The sequence below is a fragment of the Cupressus sempervirens genome, chromosome 4, assembly GCF_028749045.1.
Source record: "Cupressus sempervirens isolate cs-2001-9-10 chromosome 4, ASM2874904v1, whole genome shotgun sequence".
NCBI lineage: Eukaryota > Viridiplantae > Streptophyta > Pinopsida > Cupressales > Cupressaceae > Cupressus > Cupressus sempervirens.
The window spans coordinates 728,981,095-728,987,149 of record NC_143121.1 but is presented as its reverse complement, the minus strand read 5'-3'; the positions used below and the strand labels follow the sequence as shown (position 1 = coordinate 728,987,149).

Below are 6,055 nucleotides of genomic sequence, written 5' to 3'. Positions count from 1 at the left end.
CCTGTATTAGAGTGTGAATTGAAGGGAAAAATCAGTCGACATTGTTGATATGTACACATCTTTCTGGCGTTCTTGCAAGACTGGGTCTCTGGATATAACTACGCGGAGAAGTAGAACTAGTTATGATTAAAGCCTCCTGATCCGACATTGAAGGATTATGAGGCTTGAATTTTGCCATTGCCGCAAGCTCTTCCATGGCGTGTACCACGTGCTCAAGCCTCGCTATGATCTCCACCACCAACCACGCAAATGTAGCCAATGGAAGTGCTTCTCCAAATTCAACACCGTGTCTCAGCATTAACCTCTTCTCGTCACTACTTTCTCCATGCCATGATCTTCTTCTCGTCGCCCACCTTACCTCCTCTTCTCTATTTTCATTCTCAAGTACGATTTTCTGACTCGGCATTCATGTTGTTGAATGTAGTAAGAGCTTTGGTTCAGAATTCAAGGACACTTGAAGATCCTCCAGTGCATGTTGAACTTCTTCCAATATTGGCTCGAAGTCGTATATTCTCATTTGTTCAATGCAGCTTGACAGCTCTGCCAGTATTTTGGCTACTTTGTGGGCGACGTTGGTGCATGGCTTCTTCAATGGTGAACGAAGGGAATGAGAGGCCTGAAACGTATGCAAAACAAAAATTCATCAGCTATAGTGCATGCATTGAAGATAATTTGTAAATTTAAGGTAATGATACCAAATGAGGAAATGCATACGAATATACCTCGGTTTCAGATCGAAGGCATCCGTGCAAGGCCACAATAGGATAAGCCAGATAACGAAGCTTCACTCCAATTTTCACATCCTACTTCCTTGGATGCCGGCATCGAAATAGACCATGCCTTGGCTCCCACCTAGCAAATGCCTCGTGCAATTAACATGTACAATCACTGCTTTCAGATGATCCATTTAACATTCTTTAATGTCGAAAGTTGTCATAGCTACCACTTAATTAGTTTCTTCTAATAACTATATATTTTTACGGTTTACCAAAGAATCATCGGTAGCCTTTGAGTCCAGCACAGACTTGTATCCTCTGTGTATAATATCTTCTGACTCATCTTCCACCTTCTCATCAGTACGGTATCCGCTGAAATATTCATCCACGCATCCTAACATCAAATATATCATGCCCATTACATTAGTCGGATATTTTAACAAGTTAATCTACCGAACTGATAACAAGCCACACCAATCAAAGCTTACTAGTAGTTCATCTGTAACAGCCCATTGCGAAAAACACAAATTTTACGCTGAAGAAAACGATACGTTTTCATCACAATCAAAACAAGGATTTTTAACCTCAATTGTTTTCGTTCGATTTTCTTACCCTGCAGAGATTTCCCCAAGCCTTGTAACTTCCTGACAGTGGAATTGTGAAGATCCTCGCCAGCCCAAGCGGGGAAGATGAGCAGACTTACAACCAAACGCCTTTCCTCGCACTACCTTCTCTGACACGTGGCAAACGAGGAAGGCAAGAAATGCAGCCACCATGGTTCCAATTCCTCTGTTGAGGCCTTTCTTGATGGTAGCCCCTGCTTAAGCAGCAACAACAGCCATTCTAAATGTTAGTCGATTAGGGCGAAAAAGATGGTTGCGTGGGAAACAATCGAACAAGGGGTAAATTAAATTAAACTAACTCATACCCGCAGAGAATTTGAGAACGACAACGACAGTCATGACTGCCCAAATTGCATGGTTACCAAATCCCACCCTGCGAAATAATCAATCCCACAGAAATAACAACGAAACCGATGAAAATGCCAACCCAACTTTTATAGCATGTGTAATCCTTCTGGGATCCTCTCTTCCAACATCCATTATGTTTCTACACCACCCCATCAAAACATTGCTTATATTTAACCAAATTTTTCTTAGAAATCCCTCGTTTCAAGACTCATTGTAGCTAATTTCTTCATTAGACATACTGATGTTAGTTCTGCATTCGCCGCTGCCAAGAGACGCCATGGTACACAAAATCGATTCAATCAAATTTCAGATACAAGAGCTTAAATTTCAAGTAGAGGAGATCCAGCCAACCTGATTTATAATGTAATTTAATCTCGGTCTGAACAGTTACACAAGCGCTCAGAAACACCAAAGAAGAACACCCTGGCTAAAATCTTGGAGCACCTTATAAATGAGCTCAATTGTAGTAAGGAAGCAGATCTTATAAATTCTGAGGATCGAGAAAACCGTTCATTTCTTCTTGCGGTTGCCTTACAAGATGGAAGAGAAAAAACTCGGCTTCTCGAATGAATCGGCCTTTGCATTTCTTGTTTTACTAATGGCAGAGATAATACTTGTCACGGAGAGGGAGAGGGAGATGATTGAGTTACTTTATTTTCATTGTCACGGAAATAATACTTGTGAATTCTGGGTGGGTGATCTTGTATCTCCGGTTCTTTTTTGGTGAATTGTATTCCTAGATTATTAATCATTAATAGAAAAGGCTATTATAAAAAAAAATTTTAAAAATTATTTTTATATGCAAATATATAGTCTTATAAAATTTAAACGTCTTTCGTTGAAAGTTATTATAGGGAGATTTTATATTATCATTTTTTCTAAATAAGAATATATATTAATTTTAAATTTTAAATTCCATTCTATGGATTGTTCTTTTCGAAATTTGGATGAAATTGTATGATTTCTTTTTCTTTTTTCTTACTTTATGTATCGTGGATAATAGACTTTATTCTACCATGTAAGCCAAGAATGGCTTATAAAGTGGGATCAAGTAAGGGACTTTAGATTTAATAATTATCAAGTGATAGATTCTTGATTACAAGAATCTTTAAAGAGTAATATCTATTACTTTTAGATTTTATTGGATGATTTTTTTCCTAGGTGTTCAATATCAAATTTCATGATCTGTCATTTGTCTTGTCATATTTCCCATTTCTAATATTGGATGAGATAGTTTGTGCAAAAACCTTACAAAATTAAATCTATAAATAATATACGCAACCAATAGCTAGATCATAGATTTTGATTGATTTTGTACTACGTCGAGATATAGTATTTGAATTCTTTTATTAATATTTTATAAAAATATAAATACATAATTAAAATAAATTTTCAGTTTAAATCTTAAAAGAATTACTTTAGTCTAAATTAATCTAAATAATAGTTGAATATATTCTTAACAATCCAAGATAATATAATCCAACTTCATGCGATTAATTTTAAGGTGTTATATGATTTATTATGCCTAAGAAGGCAATCATCCCTTTACCATCAAATATTATTATGTGGCTAAAGGAGTTTCATATTTGATGTCACATTTATTATGTATAACACTAGCAGTCCAAAATGGGTGACTAGCCCAGTGAGAACAACCATAGTGAAGGAAACACTATCACCTGACAAATAGCTCATCGACCCAAATCATAAACAAAAAATTAGCTGCCCATTATCATAAAAAATAAGTACCTACAAGAATTTGTCAATCTACTATCAAAACCATTATAGTCTATAGTGTCGTACAAGTTACCAACAAGAAAACTAATTAGGCTACCAACATTAAAGTTCATATAAAAAGTTTCCATATTGGCCACACAAGATCAAAGTTTAACCATCATAACAATATTTGAAAATTAACACAAAATCAGGCCAAGTTGTCATTCTTTCTTCTCATCAAGGGGTTGGTTTCCCTTGCTGAACATTCAACATGTCATTTAATTGGAACCTATAGAGTCTTTAGGTGCTTTCCTCATCTTCCTCCACCTTACCTCCCATCTTCCTTGACTGAAGAAGCTAAAGAATGATTACTACAAAATGTATAAACTTTACAAAAAAAATCCACCAAAGTGTTGAACCTCATATTCAAATAAATTAGTAGGTTCTTTTGCTTTTTCATCTTGGTCCACAATGTCTTCAATTTAGCTTCAACCTATTTGAAAGTAATTTGATCCAAATTGGTGGGTGGGTTGGGGTGTTGAACAAGGGGGTGCATGGGACAAGTAAAAAGGGGTCAAGGGTTGGACAGGGGGTTTCTTAGGGGGAGGGGAAATAAGGGGGTCCTCCTTAGGCCTCTTGAGAGGGGAAGTAGATGTCATGGATGAGTTATCATTTGTGCCTAGGTTATCATCCTTTCTCATGAGATTTTCCATGCCCATACTAAGTGTAGCCAAAACATGGGTGTTTATATTTGAGAAGGCTTTTGGAGTATCTTGTAGTATACCATGTTGTTCCTTAATATAGAAGTTCCTCCTAGATTTTTGCTCCTACTTAGCATCATGGGTTCCTTTTTTTCCAATCCCCTTAGACACAAAATCCCAGTCTATCTCTTCCAGGCTATCTTTTATTTCATCTTTCTTTTCTTCCACATGTCCACATTTCTCTGATGTAATACTAGAACTTTCAATTATGTTATTTTAGACATTTCAGGGTGTGGATGTAGGTGAGGTTAGGATGGAATTAATTAACTAGGGGTGGGAGACATTCCCATAGAGATGTCTCAAATATTAATAAGAAAAAAAGAGTGAAAAATAATGAGAGCCTGAAAGAACTAGATTCTAACTCTAAGTCTAAAGTAAGCGAGGAGAAAGAGAAACATGCAAGGAAAAAAAAAGAAGCTAGAAGGTTCTAGTACATCGATAATGAGGAGGATGAAAATGTTACTAAATCCCCCCTTAAGATGCAGGAAGTTTCTCAGGATAAAGATATATCTCATGTTTTGGCTAGTTTCAGTTTGGACAAGCTAGATCTCACAGCTTTTTATATGGGAGGCTAGGTTGGACAACCTGTGAGATCCAAATTGTCCAAACTGAAACTAGTAGAAAAATGAGATATACCTTTATAATGACTAAAATTCCTCCATCATCAGGGGGACTTAGTAGCATTTTCCTTCTCATCATCATTGATGCACTAGAACCTCCTAGTTTTCTATTTTTTCCTCGCATGTTTCCCTTTCTCCTCACTTTCTCTAGACTTGGAGTTAGAGGGTGAAAGTACAAAGTTGTGTCACCTTTCAGGCTGACTTATTAGAATGAAAAAATTTGAGTTATTTTAATAGAGTTTCTAAAAATCTATAACTTTTCTAGCATTCTTCGAATTACAATCAAGATATTATTCAATTTCTAATTATAAAATTAAATCTAACAAAATGAATTAATGATTGGCATTCAATTATATCTGTATAAATTTTTGACACTTTTTCAATTAAGATTAGATGTAAACCCTAATATTAATAATAATAATATTTTTTTAAAAAATAGGTCTATTTTATTTATTAGAGTTTGATCCTTAGTAAGGAGAATACCACACAAAAACTTAACTTTCATACAATACCACTATTAAATTGAACACCACCAAAACTTAACCATCATATATTATTATTATATACTACTATTGAATATGATAGATCTTAACAAGGAGTGCAAGCGCCAAAGTTCTTGCCTCTAGTGTGGTGGGTTTTGGGGTAAGTGTTGAGTCAAATTGTACATTAAAATTTTTGAACATTTAGTAATGGTGACATATTCTTAAATTGTAAAGTTTCTTAAAGTAATGTATGTGTTCAAGTGTTCATCTAAAGAGTCATAGACAAAGAATATAGAACTATGTTGCAGCTGTAGCTTGAAAATAAATATTGAACATAAAAAAATGATGTGCACAAGAAATTTAGGAAATATTTCATATTGTTTCTCCTTTGAATGGTTTTTTAGATCCTACAAATGTTCTATTAAAATAGGTGTTAAGTAATTTTAAATTAATAACAGATTATATTCTAAAAATGAATGAGTGGCTCAAGTTAGAAACTTGTTTGTTATGTACTTTATACAATGTATAAAATTTATATTATCTATATTATTGTTAATGTATCTTTAAAATGAGTGTACACCTTAGGCATTGTCAATGTGTATTGTGCTTTTGAATGAAGCAATGCCAAGTATGTATGTTGCTATTAAAAAAGTAGTTAGTCTCATGAATGTACTATTGCCCAAGTCATATTTTGAAGATGTATGGATAATTATAATGATCCTATTTTATCAATGACATGATCTAGCTTTAAACTTGAAACTATATTTTCCTTGAAGTCTTTAAAGGATTTTC

General features: G+C 34.6%; 1 pseudogene; it reads right to left on the bottom strand.

The window, feature by feature from the left end:
* Window positions 1-406: 406 nt before the first annotated feature.
* LOC149563410 (aluminum-activated malate transporter 14 pseudogene) lies at window positions 407-1,135 on the bottom strand (annotated as a pseudogene).
* Between the last annotated feature and the right edge of the window lie 4,920 nt (window positions 1,136-6,055).